Genomic DNA, 19096 nt, shown 5'->3' on the forward strand with positions numbered 1-19096 from the left:
CAATGAATGATTACATTTATTTTGAGATTACTTATACATGCAATTATATTTACTAACACAGTTATTTCATTGGCAATAAAATTTTATTGTGAACAATAATACAAAGGCCCTTAAATTGTATTTTGAACCAAAATACACTTGTAATAATATAACCGATACATAAAGCTATTTCAAATACTGTTCACCTACATTTGGACCACCCTGTATATACAGTTTAAACACACACACACACACACACATGTAGCCTACACACATACACACACATATATATATATATATATATATATATATATACATATACATATACACACACATATATATATATATATATATATGTATATATATATATATATATATATATATATATATATATATATATATATATATACTCGTATATATATTATATCTCGAACATTATACAAGGTTTCCATATAATCTTAATTGATGAGTATAACGATGCCACAGGAAATGAAAAGACACTTATTTGATTAGATATTCCTTTAAGTAAGCACTTTAAGGATAAGTATTTGGTAACTAGATTACATAGATCGAAATCCTCAGTACAGAACTCAACATTCTCAACCTTGTCACTGTCCCTTGCCTCTGCCATTCATAAGTGGCCTTTAAACCTTTTAAAACCTTGGTGAAGCAAGACTCAGGGGAACTCTTGTATAGGTGAGTTTTAGAATATTTCCGCAGGCAATTAAATTTAATCTAAAATAGTTTGTATGTTATTAATTAAATATCCGAAAATTACTTTTATTTCATGGCTTCTTTTTCATTTTTTATTCGGCCACGTCACTTCGAGAATGATGTATCTGATAATGACGTATTTTATTGCTATTCTATTATTTCTAATTCGGCAACGTTACTTCGACAATGATGTTTCTGAAATTGAACACTTACTTTTTTTTTTCAAAAGAGCAGGTTAAGTAATTAAGATAAGTATATAGAAGGCTATATTCAGGACAGAAACTATTTTAGGGAAAAATTCAAAATTGGTGTTCACGATACTACTGATTTTTAATAAAAAAAGAAAAAAATTCTTTGATACCCTGCTATTTCCAATATTTTCATAATGTTTCTCATTTATGACTTCATAGCCCGTAAATAATTATATGAATAATAACACGATTTGTGAATAATTCGTATTAACCTGTCCATTGTTCTTTGCTGAATAATATGTTTTTTCTTTCATGGTAATCTAAAAGCAATTAAATCTGCTTCAGAGTGTCTGTGGAACGCTCGAAACTGCTCTGAAATGAGACAGAATCCAATTAAGAGAGATAAGATCTACGTTTAAACGTTCGTAAAATCTTTAAGACCAATTCGCCATTGAGACAGCGGTGCTTAATTGCGACCTCTTGTTCATTGTCATTTCAGAATCTCTTGCTGCATGGTGACATTGATATCTATACTGTATATATATATATATATATATATATATATATATATATATATATATATATATATATATATATATATATATATATACATATATATATGTATATATATATATATATATATATATAGTATATATATATATATATATATATATATATATGAGGTTTATATTGTGGCAACGTAACTGTTATGTTCTAACGGAGAAGCGAGGTGGATGCAATTAACCTTTATTCAACAGATAACGAGTTTATATATAAGCACTTGCGAGCAAGAATGTCACAAACATTCAAACAAACTAAAATAGGAGATGGCAAGCTTAAACAGGTTGGTTTATTATTCGTTTGGTAGAGAGCAAGAGATAAAAAAAAAAGCAATAGCATTGCAATATATAAGCGTGTATGAAACACGCAGGGTACATAATATATTACTCTCAAACCACAATTGAGTTACTGAGATGCCAAGCGATCACGTATCGCTTGAAATTGGTTTGCAAGAATATATTATACTCCAGATGTAATTTAAAAAGGAAATATTTATAAGTGTTTTTATATGAAGATGTACTTTAAAAATAAGATATCTATAAGTGCTTTTTAGGAGTAAGAAAGTATGACAAGCTGATCATAAACTCAAGAATTCTGAATCTTGAACATGTAATCTTATCTTAATATGTTCGGTATCTTCACATGAACCTGCATATAAATTTAGATATGAATACCCAAGGAATATTTCACGATTTTAGCAATAATAGATTCTAGTGGTCTAGTCTTGCAATATATTCAATATCGTAATGAAAATGTCATGATATTGCAAATCCCCTGACGTTTTATTTGCAGAGAACACTTGCAATGAGGAACGAGGTGTCGGAAGCAAATAAATTATTAATCTCGATCATGTAAATCATCGTCATCTCCTCCTACGCCTATTGACGCAAAGGGCCTCAGTTAGATTTCGCCAGTCGTCTCTATCTCGAGCTATTAAATCAATACTTCTCCATTCTTCAACTCCTACTTCACTCTTAATAGTTCTCAGCCATGTAGGTCTGGGTCTTCCAACTCTTCTAGTACCTTGGGAAGCCCAGTTGAAAGTTTGGTGAACTAATCTCTCTTGGGGAGTGCGAAGAGCATGCCCAAACCATCTCCATCTACTCCTCCTCATGATCTCATCCACATATGGCACTCGAGTAACTCTCTTATAGTTTCATTTCTAATCCTGTCCTGACATTCAACTCCCAATATTCTCCAGAGGGATTTGTTCTCAAATCTACAAATTCTGTTGGACATTGTTTCATTGACAATGTAAATAGACAATGTAATTCAAGACTGTATTATATAGTGTCTGGATTGAAGCCCTTACTAAGAGCAGCATTTTCTGTACAGATTTTCGTAAAGGACTTGATAGGAATATCTAAATAATGAAAACTATGTGAATTATAAAGATAAAAATAAAAAAGGGATTATGGAACTTCGTGTGTATCGATAAAATGACAAGACCTCTTCACGACAAAATTAATTTTGTCACTGATCTGAGAGAGAGAGAGAGAGAGAGAGAGAGAGAGAGAGAGAGAGAGAGAGAGAGAGAGAGAGAGAGAGAAAGAGAGAGAGAGAGAGGGAGATCTTGTTTATTTTAATATCATTTATGTTATAGGAAAATAAGATGTTAATTTCATCTTCTCAATACATAACCCTAATCTATAATCGAAAATGCTCGTACTAAAAGACGCAGACGTTGTGTTTTTAAAATATTCAACGTGAAATGTTAGAAATTGTTCAGTACTTGAAAAAAAATCGGTAGTATTTCGTTTTCAATTAGAGCTTTATTCTTAATATAAGGAAAAAAAATGGATGAACAATATCAATAAAATTGTATTCAACCAGATCCCTCTTAACACCCCCACAAAAAGAGTAAAATTTCGCAAACGATCTCATATCAGCCAGTAATTTGTCTTTGCAAATCAAACACACTCCAGCAAATTAGCACGTAATAACACATGAATACGAGCAATCATATCCGCTCCCTTTTCCCCTTTGTGCAAACGTTATTCTGATAACCAGAAATACATTTAATGTGATGTCGTTAACTAAGGATGGGGAAGAATTTCCATCTCGATTTCATCTTGCGCCTTTGTTCCTTTATTCCAACAATATTGATCTTTGTTTTCGGCAAAGTGGTCACACAACATTGAATTATTTAAAATCTCCTCTTCGTCTCTTTATGGGTGTCTTGTCTTCGTAGATGGTTAGTTTGTGATTAGTTTCTCATTAAAGTTGAATTGAATAAATACCTGTAAAAGGTGTCAAATTATAAAAACTCAAAGCACTAGCTTTGATCTTTGATTTGGAAAAGTGGTCACACAACATAGAATTAATCAAAATATCTTTTTGATCCTTTTGCGGGTGTCGTGTCTTCGTAGATGGTTAGTTTATGGTTAGTTTCTGGTTAGAATTTACTTGCAAGATGGGCCAAATTATAAAAACTCAAAACACTAACTTTCATCTTTGTTTTGACGAAGGGGTCACACACCAGGGCAATATTTAGAATCTCTTGTTGGTCCCTTTACGGGTGTCGACTCTTTATAGATTTATGATTAATTTATAGTTAGAATTAATTGAATAAATACTTGTAAAATTTATCAAATTATAAAAACTCAAAGCACTAGCTTTGATTCTTTTTTTTTTTTTGACTAAGTGGTCACACACTAGGGAAATATTAAAAATTTCTTTTTGGTACCTTTATGGCTTTGGAGTCTTCATAATGGTTAGCTTCAGGTTAGAATTGAATGGGTGTTGACTCTTTATAGATGGTTAATTTATGGTTGATTTCTGGTTGAAAATTAATTGAGTAACTACTTGTAAAAAATGTCAAATTATAAAATCTCAAAGCACCAGAATATTTCAGAGTTAAAGAGAAACTAAACAGACAGACTAACGCACAAAACTCTACATATCTGAAAGATAAAGGGTAAACGGGACATCAGTTAAGGGGACATTGAATCCTTTGCGTTGGATTTATAGCAGATAGAGGCCATCCCTTCCGCCTGCAGCCCTCCTTTGATGGCGTCTAGGTAAACCAGATGTCCCTTTACATTTGTGTGAAGTGATAATGAATCAGAGAGAGAGAGAGAGAGAGAGAGAGAGAGAGAGAGAGAGAGAGAGAGAGAGAGAGAGAGAGAGAGAGTTCATATTAAATCATTTTTGGGGGGAAATAAGTTTGCAATCTAGAACAAAAAGTGTATCTGTTGAGAGAGAGAGAGAGAGAGAGAGAGAGAGAGAGAGAGAGAGAGAGAGAGAGAGAGAGAGAGAGAGAGAGAGAGTTTATATTAAATCATTTTTGGGGGAAATAAGTTTGCGATCCAGAACAAAAAGTGTATCTCTTGAGAGAGAGAGAGAGAGAGAGAGAGAGAGAGAGAGAGAGAGAGAGAGAGAGAGAGAGAGAGAGAGAGAGACAAAAAAAAAATAAGTTGATATCAAATCAGATTTTTGGACATAAATTTGCAATCCAGAGGAAAATGTGTATTTGTGTTTGTGTGTACATTTGTATGTGTGTGTGAGAGAGAGAGAGAGAGAGAGAGAGAGAGAGAGAGAGAGAGAGAGAGAGAGAGAGAGAGAGAGAGAGGAAATATATTGATATGATGTGAATAATAAGGAAAATAATCAAGAGAAATAATTTCGGAAGCTAAATAGAAATGACTTGGAGAGTTATTTTCATCTTTTTTTCTTTAAAACTAATGATTTTGTTTATCAGTAAGAACAATCAACATGTAAAGAGTGTAACATGAAGTAAACACCCTTTCTATCATCAAGATTGTTTAATTGATCTACTAGGTCTTTATAACAACACCGTTCATTGTGATCATTGTGTGTATTAGTCAAAATGTAAAGTGAGGAGATGGAATTAAGATAGAATCTAATTCTATAAAATTAGATATCTCTCTACTTATTATTATTATTATTATTATTATTATTATTAGTTAAGCTTTAATCCTAGTTGGAAAAGCAGGATGCTATAAGCCCAGGGGCTCCAATAGGGAAAAATAACCCAATGAGGAACAGAAATAAGGAAATAAACTATAAGAGAAGTAATGAATAAAGTATATAAAATATCTTAAAAACAGCAACTGCGTTAAAATACACATGTCATAATTAAAATATGAAGAGAGACTAATGTCAACCAGTTCAACATAAAAATATAAGAAGGGTAAGAAGCAGTATATTATTATTTGCTTCGCTCTAATAAGACTAATTATGTTAGATTTTGTAATTCAGGTTTTACAAAATGACTTTGTTTCTTAATTAATTTTTCCTTCGTGTTGAATATAAGACGTCTCATGGTATGTAAGAAAAGACGAAATTACTTTCTTGTAATCTATTTTCCCCTGATTTTCAAATAATATACAACAGATTTCTTGCTTTAGTAATAGTGGAATGTTATATAATACTGTACCAACCGTGTGGCACACAATTGTACATAATTATGTTGTATATATTATGCTTGTATCTGCGCCCTTCCCTCGCACTAAAAAGAACCTGAATGATCATGTCTCCGTTTTGCTCTGTAAAATTGTCTGTCTCTCGAACAGGTCATGTCCTGTTGCCTTGAGGTTTTGTATATAAAGAAGAGTGTTCCTTAATAAAACTCAGTTGATTGCATCCTGCCTTTGAGTTAACAACTCCTCTCTCGGCCCGTCACATTGGTGACCCCGGAAGTCGACTCGCTCCCACTGCCTTCCACCCCCACCTCCCTCGCCCCTCCATCGTTGGTACTATGACGGAGACAGACTCTACTCCAGCAGTTGGCGCCGCCCCATTGAAACTTTCACCGTTCGCCACCGGAGAAGCGTTTGCTTGGTTTCAGCGCTCAGAAGTCCAGTTTCGTATCAGGGGCGTGACTCGCTCAACCACCAAAGCGGATTATGTTCTCGCGGCGATACCCGAGGACACCTTCCCAGAAATATCCGACTGGCTTTGTGAACAAGGAGACACCCCAATAGCGTATGAAGCCCTCAAAACATACCTTCTGCAGCAGTACTCGCCGTCACCAGCCGCCCGTATAGCAAAGCTTTTTCAGCTCTCGCAACAACCGTTGGGGGACCAAAGGGCTTCGCTTGCCCTCAGGGAAATGACCAGTATCGCTCGCCTTCAACCTGCCGCAGACGGCTCTTCTCGTGAGGTGAACCTACTTCGTGCCCTTTGGATACGCCGTTTACCCGAACCTGTATGCGCTGCCATACCCGATGTCGATAGTTTACCCATAAAGGACTTGATGACCAAAGCCGACGCCCTTATGGACAGCCACTTCAAGACCTACATCAACGCCTCCACCCTTGACTACGAGGATGCCTATTCAACGTCAACCGAAGCTGACATGAATGCTGTAGGACATACACGCCTACCCCGTGACGTGCCGAAGCGGCGACAAAGCCGCCCACCACCCACCAATCGCTCGCGCCCCAACGAACGACTTCTACAGCCACTTACTACCTCCCATCCGCCGCAGTTTTGCTACTACCACTGCAGATTCGGGGCAACCGCGAAGAAATGTGCCAAGGATTGTCAGTGGCCAAAAAACGTGTAAGTAGGCCATCGCTTGTGGCGGTGGCCTCCCATGTTTCTAATCTTTTCTTTTTACAGGATGCAGGAACGGGCGTGCGATTTTTGGTAGACACGGGTGCTTGTCGTTCTCTTTTGCCAAGGAACCTCTTCAAGGCATGACGTAGTCTGTCTACATCTGCCGACGTCCGCTTAGTAGCTGCCAACGGATCTGCGATACCCACCTACGGTTACGAGAACCTCACATTATCGTTCGGAAACGGTAAATTCAATTGGAAGTTTCTCGTTGCTGACGTCACAATGCCAATCCTCGGTGCGGATTTCCTCTCTCATTTCCACCTTCTGGTCGATGTCGCCCACCGACGATTGGTCAACGCAGACTCGTACTTGTCGACACCTCTTCAACCCGCCCCCTCTAACCTCGCTCTCCACATCAGCGCACCCACGGATGCCTACGCCCACCTCCTCACGTCGTACCCGGAAGTTTTCCGTCCAGAACTTCGCCAAACGCCCACGGTTCCTGCCAAGCACGGTATTTATCACCATATCAAGACGACGGGACCCCCAGTCTTCGCAAAGTTCAGACGTCTGGCACCGGAACGATTGGCAGCCGCCAAACAGACGTTCGCCGAAATGGAGAAAATGGGCCTTTGCCAAAAGGCCTCCAGCCCATGGTCGTCACCCTTACACATCGTTCTGAAGAAAGACGGCTCCCTCCGTCCGTGCGGGGATTACAGGCGCCTGAACATGCAAACAGAACCGGATCACTACCCCCTCCCAAACATTGCCGATGTGACCTCCCACCTGCACAAAGCGAAGGTTTTCTCTACGCTCGACCTCCTGAAGGGGTATTATCAGGTGCCTATGAACCCAGAAGACATCCCCAAGACCGCCATCACCACTCCATTTGGTACATACACCTTCAATTACTCCTGTTTTGGCCTTCATAATGCTGGGGCAACGTTTCAACGTCTCATGGATGGCATCTTAGGGGACCTCCCTTTCTGTGTATGTTATGTGGACGACATACTTGTGTTCTCCTCCTCAAAAGAGGAACACCTCCGTCATCTACGCATCGTGCTCGACCGTCTGCAACAAAACGGCCTTGTAGTCCGGTACGACAAGTGTACCTTTGGCGCCAACGAAGTGTCGTTCTTAGGGCACCGTATCACTCCTGAAGGAGTCCATCCCCTCCCTGAGAAGGTAGCAGCCGTTCAGAACTTCCCCGCGCCCTCGACCGTTAAAGCTCTGCAGGAATTCTTGGGCATGATCAACTATTATCACCGTTTTCTGCCAGCCATTGCCGCCACTCTTGCTCCCCTCTACGCCTCCCCCAAGGGCAAGCCAAAGGACCTGAAGTGGGGTCCCCTTCAAGAAGCAGCCTTCTGCAATGCAAAGAAGGCCCTACCAACTGCTGCGGCTCTCACTTTTCCTATCCCACACGCCCCTCTCCTTCTCTCCACCGATGCCAGCGATGTCGCTATTGGTGCAGTACTCGAGCAGGTGGTCAAAGGCTCGCCCCGCCCATTGGCCTTCTTCAGCAGAAAACTGTCCAAGGCAGAATCGGGTTATTCTACCTTCGATCGAGAATTGCTGGCGGTGCACTTGGCTGTCCGTCACTTTCGCCATTTCTTAGAAGGTACGCCCTTCGTCATTCGCACAGACCACATGCCTCTGGTGCACGCCTTCACTCGACGGTCTTACGCCTGGTACGCCCGTCAACGCCGACATCTCTCCGCCGTGGCTGAATACAATTGCACCCTCCAATACGTCCCTGGGAAAATGAATCCCGTTGCCGATGCCCTGTCAAGAAACACGTTGACTGCCGTTCAACTGGGATTGGATTACAACGCCCTGGCTGAAGCCCAACAACAGGATCCAGAGTATCAAGCTTGTAGGACTTCCTGCACGTCCCTCCGTTGGGAAGATTTTCCCCTCGAAGACTCCAACACCACCCACCTCTGTGACGTCAGTACTGGTAGACCGCGACCTTGGATTCCTGCTCCCATGCGCCGACAGGTGTTTGATTTCATACACGGCCTTTCACATCCCTCGTGCCGTTCTACTGCACAGCTGCTGAAGGCAAAGTTCATTTGGCACGGCATTTCTAAGGATGCTAAGGATTGGGTCCGCGCCTGTACTTCTTGCCAAACTTCCAAAGTACATCGACACACGGATTCAGGAGCGGGTACCTTTCCTCAACCTCAGCGTCGTTTCGCACACATTCATGTCGACGTTGTAGGCCCCCTACCCACATCACAAGGACATCGTTACCTGTTTACCGTCATCGACCGCTCCACTCGTTGGCCTGAAGCCATTCCCATGGAAACTGCAACGTCCGCCTCATGTACATCTGCCTTACTCTCTGGATGGATTTCAAGATTCGGTATCCCTGAGCATATTACTTCTGACAGGGGAACCACTTTCACCTCTCAATTGTGGACGTCATTAGCGAATCTCCTGGGCATCACCCTACATCAGACAACGGCCTACAACCCCGCTGCCAATGGAATGGTTGAACGTTTTCACCGCACCCTCAAAGCAGCTTTGATGTCCCGCTGCAAGGATTGCAACTGGTTTACTCAACTTCCCTGGGTCCTCCTGGGACTAAGGACCACTCCTAAAGACGCCCTCAACGTCTCGGCAGCTGAAATGGTGTATGGCGACCCGTTGGTCGTCCCTGCCGAATTTTTTCCTTCTACGACCTCCTCCGACGATCTCCAGCGCATACCTCACGTCGTGGGAAAATTTACTCCGTGCCGCCAGACTTACAAGCCCCCAGCGAAGCATCACATACCAACGGACTTGCACTCTGCAATGCACGTCTTCCTGCGCAACGACGCTAGCAAGCCACCACTAACGCCCCCTTACACGGGCCCTTTCCTTGTGATCCGACGCAGTCCGAAAGCATTCCTACTAAACATTCGGGGCAAAGAAGACTGGGTCTCCATTGATCATCTAAAACCTGCTTATCTTCTGCCAGATGACCCGCCTACAGTTCGCCTCTCTAGATCAGGGCGCCCTATTTAACATGTGCAGTATGTCATTTTTAGGGGGGGAGCCATGTACCAACCGTGTGGCACACAATTGTACATAATTATGTTGTATATATTATGCTTGTATCTGCGCTCTTCCCTCGCACTAAAAAGAACCTGAATGATCATGTCTCCGTTTTGCTCTGTAACATTGTCTGTCTCTCGAACAGGTCATGTCCTGTTGCCTTGAGGTTTTGTATATAAAGAAGAGTGTTCCTTAATAAAACTCAGTTGATTGCATCCTGCCTTTGAGTTAACAACTCCTCTCTCGGCCCGTCACAATACCTTAATGTATATAATAGATGAGCCAGGACCAAGAAATGATACTATTTTATTAATTGTAAAATCATCAACATCATCATCTCCTCCTACGCCTATTGACGCAAAGGGCCTCGGTTACATTTCGCCAGTCGTCTCTATCTTGAGCTTCTAATTCAATATTATTGTAAGATAAAAACAAGAAAATATTAGATTGACGATGAAACCTAACAAACTTAGAACTTGTATTCATTGAAGCATTTATTTCCTTTCAGCCGAAAATGAACTTGTCCTCAGACCTATTTGGTAACGTCCCTAACTAGTGAACGCCAGACTGGGGTTCGAGTCCCGCTCAGACTCGTTAGTTTCTTTGGTCACTGCAACAATACCATCCTTGTGAGCTAAGGACAGGGGATTTGTGGGAGCCTATATGTCTATCTGCTGAGTCATCAGCAGCCATTGCCTGGCCTTCCTTGGTCCTAGCTTGGGTGGAGAGGGGGCTTGGGCGCTGATCATATGTATATATGGTCAGTCTCTAGGTTATTGTCCTACTCGATAGGACAATGTCGCTGCCCCTTGCCTCTGCCATTCATGAGTGACCTTTAAACCTTTAAGCCTTTCTTGGTTCTAGTTTTGGTGGAGAGGGGCTTGGGCCCTGATCATAGGTATATATGGTCAGTCTCTAGGTCATTGTCCCACTCGATAGGGCAATGTCACTGTCCCTTGCCCCTGCTATTCATGAGCGACCTTTTAACCTTTAGACCTTTCTTGGTTCTAGCTTGGGTGGAGAGGAGGCTTAGGGGCTGATCATAGGTATATATGGTCAGTCTCTAGGTTATTGTCCTACTCGATAGGACAATGTCGCTGCCCCTTGCCTCTGCCATTCATGAGTGACCTTTAAACCTTTAAGCCTTTCTTGGTTCTAGTTTTGGTGGAGAGGGGCTTGGGCCCTGATCATAGGTATATATGGTCAGTCTCTAGGTCATTGTCCCACTCGATAGGGCAATGTCACTTTCCCTTGCCCCTGCTATTCATGAGCGACCTTTTAACCTTTAGACCTTTCTTGGTTCTAGCGTGGGTGGAGAGGAGGCTTGGGGGCTGATCATAGGTATATATGGTCAGTCTCTAGGTCATTGTCCCACTCGATAGGGCAATGTCGCTGTCCCTTGCCCCAGCTATTCATGAGCGACCTTTTAACCTTTAGACCTTTCTTGGTTCTAGCTTGGGTGGAGAGGCGGCTTGGGCCCTGATCATAGGTATATATGGTCAGTCTCTAGGTCATTGTCCCACTCGATAGTGCAATGTCACTGTCCCTTGCCCCTGCTATTCATGAGCGACCTTTTAACCTTTAGACCTTTCTTGGTTCTAGCTTGGGTGGAGAGGAGGCTTGGGGGCTGATCATAGGTATATATGGTCAGTCTCTAGGTCATTGTCCCACTCGATAGGGCAATGTCGCTGTCCCTTGCCCCAGCTATTCATGAGCGACCTTTTAACCTTTAGACCTTTCTTGGTTCTAGCTTGGGTGGAGAGGCGGCTTGGGCCCTGATCATAGGTATATATGGTCAGTCTCTAGGTCATTGTCCCACTCGATAGTGCAATGTCACTGTCCCTTGCCCCTGCTATTCATGAGCGACCTTTTAACCTTTAGACCTTTCTTGGTTCTAGCTTGGGTGGAGAGGAGGCTTGGGGGCTGATCATAGGTATATATGGTCAGTCTCTAGGTCATTGTCCCACTCGATAGGGCAATGTCGCTGTCCCTTGCCCCAGCTATTCATGAGCGACCTTTTAACCTTTAGACCTTTCTTGGTTCTAGCTTGGGTGGAGAGGCGGCTTGGGCCCTGATCATAGGTATATATGGTCAGTCTCTAGGTCACTGTCCCACTCGATAGTGCAATGTCACTGTCCCTTGCCCCTGCTATTCATGAGCGACCTTTTAACCTTTAGACCTTTCTTGGTTCTAGCTTGGGTGGAGAGGAGGCTTGGGGGCTGATCATAGGTATATATGGTCAGTCTCTAGGTCATTGTCCCACTCGATAGGGCAATGTCACTGTCCCTTGCCCCTGCTATTCATGAGCGACCTTTTAACCTTTAGACCTTTCTTGGTTCTAGCTTGGGTGGAGAGGCGGCTTGGGCCCTGATCATAGGTATATATGGTCAGTCTCTAGGGCATTGTTCTGCTCGATAGGGCAATGTCGCTGTCCCTTGCCCCCGCTATTCATGAGCGACCTTTTAACCTTTAGACCTTTCTTGGTTCTAGCTTGGGTGGAGAGGAGGCTTGGGGGCTGATCATAGGTATATATGGTCAGTCTCTAGGGCATTGTTCTGCTCGATAGGGCAATGTCACTGTCCCTTGCCCCCGCTATTCATGAGCGACCTTTTAACCTTTAGACCTTTCTTGGTTCTAGCTTGGGTGGAGAGGAGGCTTGGGGGCTGATCATAGGTATATATGGTCAGTCTCTAGGGCATTGTTCTGCTCGATAGGGCAATGTCGCTGGTCCCTTGCCTCTGCCATTCATGAGTGACCTTTAAACCTTTAAGCCTTTCTTGGTTCTAGTTTTGGTGGAGAGGGGCTTGGGCCCTGATCATAGGTATATATGGTCAGTCTCTAGGGCATTGTTCTGCTCGATAGGGCATTGTTGCTGCCCCTTGCCTCTGCCATTCATGAGTGACCTTTAAACCTTTAAGCCTTTCTTGGTTCTAGTTTTGGTGGAGAGGGGCTTGGGCCCTGATCATAGGTATATATGGTCAGTCTCTAGGTCATTGTCCCACTCGATAGGGCAATGTCACTGTCCCTTGCCCCTGCTATTCATGAGCGACCTTTTAACCTTTAGACCTTTCTTGGTTCTAGCTTGGGTGGAGAGGCGGCTTGGGGGCTGATCATAGGTATATATGGTCAGTCTCTAGGGCATTGTTCTGCTCGATAGGGCAATGTCGCTGTCCCTTGCCCCCGCTATCCATGAGCGACCTTTTAACCTTTAGACCTTTCTTGGTTCTAGCTTGGGTGGAGAGGCGGCTTGGGCCCTGATCATAGGTATATATGGTCAGTCTCTAGGGCATTGTTCTGCTCGATAGGGCAATGTCGCTGTCCCTTGCCCCCGCTATTCATGAGCGACCTTTTAACCTTTAGACCTTTCTTGGTTCTAGCTTGGGTGGAGAGGCGGCTTGGGCCCTGATCATAGGTATATATGGTCAGTCTCTAGGGCATTGTTCTGCTCGATAGGGCAATGTCGCTGCCCCTTGCCCCCGCTATTCATGAGCGACCTTTTAACCTTTAGACCTTTCTTGGTTCTAGCTTGGGTGGAGAGGCGGCTTGGGCCCTGATCATAGGTATATATGGTCAGTCTCTAGGGCATTGTTCTGCTCGATAGGGCAATGTCGCTGTCCCTTGCCCCAGCTATTCATGAGCGACCTTTTAACCTTTAGACCTTTCTTGGTTCTAGCTTGGGTGGAGAGGAGGCTTGGGGGCTGATCATAGGTATATATGGTCAGTCTCTAGGGCATTGTTCTGCTCGATAGGGCAATGTCGCTGGTCCCTTGCCTCTGCCATTCATGAGTGACCTTTAAACCTTTAAGCCTTTCTTGGTTCTAGTTTTGGTGGAGAGGGGCTTGGGCCCTGATCATAGGTATATATGGTCAGTCTCTAGGTCATTGTCCCACTCGATAGGGCAATGTCACTGTCCCTTGCCCCTGCTATTCATGAGCGACCTTTTAACCTTTAGACCTTTCTTGGTTCTAGCTTGGGTGGAGAGGAGGCTTGGGGGCTGATCATAGGTATATATGGTCAGTCTCTAGGTCATTGTCCCACTCGATAGGGCAATGTCGCTGGTCCCTTGCCTCTGCCATTCATGAGTGACCTTTAAACCTTTAAGCCTTTCTTGGTTCTAGTTTTGGTGGAGAGGGGCTTGGGCCCTGATCATAGGTATATATGGTCAGTCTCTAGGTCATTGTCCCACTCGATAGGGCAATGTCACTGTCCCTTGCCCCTGCTATTCATGAGCGACCTTTTAACCTTTAGACCTTTCTTGGTTCTAGCTTGGGTGGAGAGGAGGCTTGGGGGCTGATCATAGGTATATATGGTCAGTCTCTAGGGCATTGTTCTACTCGATAGGGCAATGTCGCTGCCCCTTGCCTCTGCCATTCATGAGTGACCTTTAAACCTTTAAGCCTTTCTTGGTTCTAGTTTTGGTGGAGAGGGGCTTGGGCCCTGATCATAGGTATATATGGTCAGTCTCTAGGGCATTGTCCTACTCGATAGGGCAATGTCGCTGTCCCTTGCCTCTGCCATTCAGGAGCGGCCTTTAAACCTTTAAACAAAAGAAGACAAACAGAAGTCCTTGGTATCCAGACAGCTTCTCGTGTCCGTCAGACTACATTAGTTAATTAATAACTGTCTCGTAGACTTGAAAATTACAAAATCACCTGATAAAAACTGTTATTAAGAAGCTTTGTAGATTTTCAGTATTCAGTTTTCCACTCTCTTCGTAGAAGTATCTCTGCGGGTGAAATTATACGGGTAATTCAGTCAGTTGATAATTACGATTAATTAAAGGGAATCTTCCAAGAGACATATCACAACCTTCTTATTTTTTATTTAATAACGGGAATTGAAGGTATCCTTGAGGCGGAATTATTTTTTCTATAGTTTTTCCAAAAGCATCATGCTGAGCTGAATTATCTATCATTTCGAAGGTAGTAGATTGGCCAGGGCACTAGCCACCCGTTGAGATACTACCGCTAGAGAGTTATGGTGTCTTTTGACTTGCCAGACAGTACTACATTAAATCCTTCTCTCTGGTTGCGGTTCATTTTCCCTTTTTCCTACACACACACCGATTAGTCTGTCCTATTCTTTAAATATTTTCCCCTGTCCCCATACACCTGAAAACACTGAGATTACCAAACAATTTTTCTTCACCCAAGGGGTTACTGCACTGTAATTGTTCAGTGGCCGCTTTCCTCCCATTAAGGGTAGAAGAGACTCTTAGCTATGGTAAGCAGCTCTTCTAGAAGAAGGATACTCCAAAATCAAACCATTGTTCTCTAGTCTTGGATAATGCCATAGCCTCTGTGCCATGGTCTTCCACTGTCTTGGGTTAGAGCTCTCTTGCTTGAGGTACACTCGGGCACGTTGTTCTGTCTTGTTTCTCTTCCTCATGTTTTGTTAAAGTTTTTATAGTTTATATAGGAGATATTTAGTTTAATGTTGTTACTCTTCTTAAAATTTAATTTTCCTTGTTTCCTTTCCTCACTTGGCTATTTTCCCTGTTGGAGCCCCTGGGTTGTAGCTTAGCAAGTAATAATAATAATAATAATAATAATAATAATAATAATAATAATAATAATAATAAGATATATTTACCTATTTCAAGATATTTCTATTATGTAATTTATATAATTCAGCACTGCAATACCATAAGCACTAAGTGTATCGAAAGTAATGTTGCATAGTATTGCATCATATGTTGCATTTATAGAACGAGTTTCAACGTTGATTATGTGTCGTAGCGTGTTATAAAGTATTGAATCCTGTATAAGTTACCTCAAATGTAGGATGTGATTCTTCTAACTCTTGTACTGCAGGAGATTTAAATCTTTGAGAGTGAGGCTCACCTGTTATTTTTTTTTTTTTTTTTTTTTTTTTTGTACAATAGTCTGTTTACATGTCGTCAGTCACAAGTCAGAGCTGAAGCGTTGTAGAGGTCGCTGATGGCAGTCGCAGGTATGTAGTTACAATAATAAATGTATTTGATAATACAGACGTCTCATACAGAATCCAAACTGTGGCAAAGATGATGGGAGTAATACAACGTTAACAACTGTAGCTTATTCCACGTATATCTGAGTGCAGTAATCAAACTTCTGTAACATTGATTCCCAACAATAGCAATTGAACTCCTTTACATGGAAAACGTGTCTAAATACCAGTTTAACGGTGACGTCAGTTCTGCTTAAATGTTTATAACATTTGCTCAATATGCTATACACCTCTGTGCGACCAGAAGGTTTGATGCAAATTCTATTAACTGCATGCAAATGCACCCGAGGGAGATTTGGTCATAAGCAAATCAATGTGGAATGTTATCTGTGAAATCCATGAGGTGCATCTCTCCAAAACAACCCCAGTTCTAATAACATGTCTCACTCGATACAAGTCCTGGAGCGAATCATCTTAGCAGGTCGTACTTCGAAACAAAGTTTATTTGAAATCATCTTCCATAATTACACATGGATTGTACCCAGAACGATTAGAGATAGGCTATAGGTGTTTGGACATATAAGAATTTTTTATGTTTTGGGGAAACCAATTTGCATAAAAATTTAAGTAAAGAAAGGAATTTTCTTGGTAGGATTGGATTTAAAGAGGCCAGTACATTACTAAGATAAAATCGTTGACAATCGCCTAAAGCATTAAAAAAGGATAATTAGGTTCCGAATGTAAAATAAAAAATTATTCATGTAAATATACGATGATGTATATGTGTTATAAATTGTAAGATTGTAAGTGTGTATTACATAAAAAAAAGGTTCCAAAGAGTACAAGTTAGTTTCAATCCAGTCTAATAATTTAGGAAAGTTAAGCTCTTTCTCAATGAAGGTATGTGGTTGATTTTTAGTCGGAAAAAAGCTTATATTGAAATTCTAAACAGAAGCAAAAACTACCACTAACGCTCTCAAAATTTCCATGACATCAGATTCAGTGAGCCACTGAAACTTGAGTTATAGAACCTTGACATTATATATGTATTATATATGCATAAATAAATATATATAAATATATATATACAGGCATATATATATGTATATATATATATATATATATATATATATATATATAAGTATATATATATATATGTATATATATATATATGTATATATATATGTCTATATATATCTATATATATACACTATAGTGTATATGTATATAAATATATCTATATATACACTATATAAGTATATATATATATATATATATATATATATATATATATATATATATATATATTTATGTATATATATATATGCAGTTTATATACATATTTTTATAAATATATATAAACACACACACACACACACACACATATATATATATATATATATATATATATATATATACAGTATATATCTATGCAGTTTATATATACATTTTTATAAATATATATAAACATATATATACATATATATATATATATATATATATATATATATATATATATATCATTTTAAAATATACCAAAACGTGTGGACGAGTGTCGGCTTTTATAGCATGATAAACTTTAAACAGAACCGAGGAATATCAGTGATTCCAATATAAACAGTCATGGATGATAATAAACAATAGTTTCAGAGTCAGATTGTGACTTTTATTTACTCTCATACAATGAATAATCAAAAGTACTAAGATTATCGAAAGTCTTCGCTCAAATACTATGTGTATCTAAACCCATCCTGCTTTAACAAAATGAGGTAGTTAACTAACTGGAGCCATTTGCTAACCAGATATACCAATTAGCTAAGTAAACATTATTCATTAGGCAAACGAACTTCCAAAATAGCAATAGCTCTGGGTATATTGTCTGCGCCGTGATTGTCTGATACTCTGGAACGCATCCAAAACATTAATTTTGAGGTACAAATTGCTAATGGGGTTTGGTGTACATCGCTACGACTTGTGTCAAATTAAGGAAGTTATTAGATCAGACTTAGGTTTGGATATATGGACAGCGTGAAGCTTCGGTTGAAGAATCTACAGGTATTTGTTTTTGATTACGTAACGAACATACAGGAAAATATAGACAAAGCTATTTTGTTTACAAAGAGGAACGGGTTATCAGCTAAAACAATTTCTAAATAACTAGGCTAATGGGATATGTTAATGCAATTACATTTACAATCATTTCAACTCTATCTATCAGCAGATAATACTATGAGGTAGTTAGAGCAATCGGAAACACACCAAAGTGTTCCAACTGTGACGGCGCCGAGTAAGGGTGTGAACTCAAAGGCAGATTGGAAACGACTGAGTTATATTATTGTGGAACACTCTCCTTATATACAAAACCTCAAGGCAACAGGACATAACAAGTTCACAAGACAGACAATATCACAGAGGAAAAACCAGACATGAATTTTCATGTTCGTTTTAGTGCGAGGGAAGAGCGAAGATACAAGCATAATATATACAAAAGGAATTATGTACAATTGTGTGAAACACGGTTGGTACATGGTGCCCCCCCCCCTAAAAATGACATACTGTACATGTTAAATAGGGCGCCCTGATCTAGAGAGGCGAACTGTAGGCGGGTCATCTGGCAGAAGATAAGCAGGTTTTAGACGATCAATGGAGACCCAGTCTTCTTTGCCCCGAATGTTTAGGAGGAATGCTTTCGGACTGCGTCAGATCACAAGCAAAGGGCCCGTGTAAGGGGGCGTTAGTGGTGGCTTGCTGGTGTCGTATGCACAGGAAGACATGCGTTGCAGAGTGCAAGTCCGTTGGTATGTGATGCTTCGCTGGGGGCTTGTAAGTCTGGCGGCACGGAGTAAATTTTCCCACGACTTGACGTACGCGCTGGAGATCGTCGGAGGAGGTTGTAGAAGGAAAAATTTCGGCAGGGACGACCAACGGGTCGCCATACACCATTTCGGCTGCCGAGACGTCGAGGGCGTCTTTAGGAGTGGTCCTTAGTCCCAGGAGGACCCAGGGAAGCTGAGTAAACCAGTTGCAATCCTTGCAGCGGGACATCAAAGCTGCTTTGAGGGTGCGATGAAAACGTTCAACCATTCCATTGGCAGCGGGGTTGTAGGCCGTTGTCTGATGTAGGGTGATGCCCAGGAGATTGGCTAATGACGTCCACA

Source organism: Palaemon carinicauda, chromosome 11 (assembly GCF_036898095.1).
Source record: "Palaemon carinicauda isolate YSFRI2023 chromosome 11, ASM3689809v2, whole genome shotgun sequence".
Lineage (NCBI taxonomy): Eukaryota > Metazoa > Arthropoda > Malacostraca > Decapoda > Palaemonidae > Palaemon > Palaemon carinicauda.